This window comes from Felis catus, chromosome B3 (genome assembly GCF_018350175.1).
Source record: "Felis catus isolate Fca126 chromosome B3, F.catus_Fca126_mat1.0, whole genome shotgun sequence".
Classification (NCBI taxonomy): domain Eukaryota; kingdom Metazoa; phylum Chordata; class Mammalia; order Carnivora; family Felidae; genus Felis; species Felis catus.
Window position 1 is genome coordinate 114,432,622 of NC_058373.1, and position 2,592 is coordinate 114,435,213.

Genomic DNA, 2,592 nt, shown 5'->3' on the forward strand with positions numbered 1-2,592 from the left:
AGTCAAACGAATCCAGTTCAAATACTCGCCCTGCTCCCAACTCACTGTGTGATCTCCAGCAAGTGGCCTAACCTCTCTGAGCCTCAGCTTCCTCATCTGAGAAATGAGGACAGGACAGTACCTACCGCATGGGGTCGTTCTGAAGATAGAGTACTAACTACCATTTGCCAAGTGCCTATTCCATGCAAAGTCCTGCGCTAAGGGCTTCTCACCCATAACACGAGGTGCCGCAAGGAGTGAGGTTTGATCATGGGAGCCTGACTGTTACCATTTCACAGCGGCCCCCAGTGCTTTGTACAAGTGGGTACCTTCAGTAGAAGGAGCTTAGTGAGCCCTGGGAACCCAGTAAGCACTCAATAAATGGTGGCCTTCGTTTTTTAGCCAGAGAAAAGGGACCCTTGCGGAGAGGTGAGCGGGCCGGACAAGACGGCACACCCACTTCTCCCCAGGAGGGCCAGCCCCGGGTCTAGTTAGCCAATGCCCGTGTTGGGACGTCAGCTCTTACTCACTCTTCCCAAAGAGCAGCTAATTAGCCTCCCCACAGCCAGGAGCTCCCCAGATGAAAGGTGCTTAATACAAATGCAAGGCGTGACCCCCATATTTATAACCCAGGTTCCCTTGGGTGAGGTAGGCCCGGGGGTGGAGAGACAGGCCAGATCAGGGCCTCGCCTTCTTTATGACAGAGATTCTCAGGGAAGGTAGCTGGGCTGAGGTGGTTGTGAGCCTGAGAAAAAGGCTCCCGGCTGGTGGGTGTGGGGCCGCCCAGGTCCTGAGAGTGGGAGGTGCCAGTTGGCTGAGGGGGCAGAATGCTCCAGGTTCCAGGTTGCCTTCTAGACCAGGAGCTTAGAGGGCAGGAGGCGGACAGCTTAGGGTAGGGTGGGTCACAGCGGGGACTCGGATGCCAGGCTGCTGGGTGGAGATTCCACCTCCACAGTGGCTACATCGTGTCCCCGAGCCTCAGCTTCCTCATCTGCGAAGTGGGCATAAGGATAGCTGGACCTCACAGCTATTCACCGACAACACTTAGTACAGGCAGCACCTGGCACCCACTGTGTAAAGAATGAGGATTCGTGTATTTGTTCAATCAACAGACAGTTATCAAGCACTTACTAGGTGCCAGGCAATGGGCGCTGGAAATACAGTCGTGAGCCAAAGAGATCAAGGATCTCTTCCTGTGGAACTCACATTCTATATGGAAGACACACAAGAAACACAAGAACCGGGAGATTCCTGATACACTGCCCGGCAACGGGGTGCACTGTGAAGATGACGAGAGACGGGACACAGGGATGTGACGGGGGTGACATGCCGAACGCAGCGGTCACATACACTCTCCAAGGCGGGTAGAAGCAGGTATGAGCAGATTAAGAAATGCACCGGGGTTGAAGGGTCACCCCAAAGCTGTCCGGCAAATCGGAGGCTGGAGCCTGGCTCGGCAGCACGGGAACCGCGACCACAGCTGCTGAAGCGGCCACTGAAGTCCCCTCTTTCCCCCGGAAGAGGGGCTATGCCAGCCTCAGCCACCTGCCCTCATCTCCTCCAGCCAGCGCCTCACACGCACCTTCTCTCTGGATCCTCCCAGCCACCTACTGGGGCAGTCGCAACCCCATCATCTTCATTGAGGTGACACTTCCATGACAGAAAATGAACCTTTTTAAAGTGAACGATTCGGGGGCATCTAGCATGTGCGCGAAGTTGTGCGGCCCGGACCCCTATCTGGTTGTGAGTCATCTTCACCCCAAAAGGAGACTCCTATCCATTAAGCAGCTGCTCCCCCTGCCCCCTCCCCCCAGCCCCTGGAAACTGCCAGTCTGCTTTCTGTCTCTCTGGATTTGCCTCTTCTGATACTCCATATACCCAGACCTTTGGGGCCCGGCTTCTTTCATTTAGCGTGTTTTCAGGCACGGGCTGGGATTCCGCTTACTTTTTATGGCTGAATAATGCTCCATTGTATGTAAGCACCTCCATTTTACAGATGAGGAAACAGACTCGGGGCAAATAATCAACACCCAAAGGTCACAGCCCATCTGTGGCCGACTGGGATTTGATAGCAGCCCGAGTTCCCGCTGTGGAAACATGCATTCGAGCAGGCCTGCTCCCCAGAGGGCTGGCACCCGGGCACTACTGTCCCAAGAGGAGGGCTGCTGCTGGCACATGCTGGCTCCCCCCGTTGTGACCTGGCCTCTTCTCAGTACAGGCTCACAGGCGTGGGCAAGGTGGCCTCCCAGTCACCCTGCTCCAGGCAAGGCCAGAGCATGGCTGAAGAGGCCACCTCCTCAGGGGAAATTCCAGCTCCTGGCCAACCACAGGCGAGGGCACTCATGGGGTTCAAGCCCTCCCTCTCAACTGGGTCATGAGGCTGGGTGGTGACTCAGCCCTGGGGCTAGCCTGGTGGGCAGGCCACGTCGTGAGCATTTTCCCCAGCCAGCTCCCCGGGCAGAGCTGCGGGTACCTCAATGCACGAGAGTGTATTAAGCATTTACTCTATCTATGCCAGGCCTTTAAAGCAGCCCCTCTCTGAAGAGGGTGCCAGCCCCCAAATCGAAAGCGGGTGCTAAGACCAAGGAACAGGGCCTAGGAAATCCCTGACCT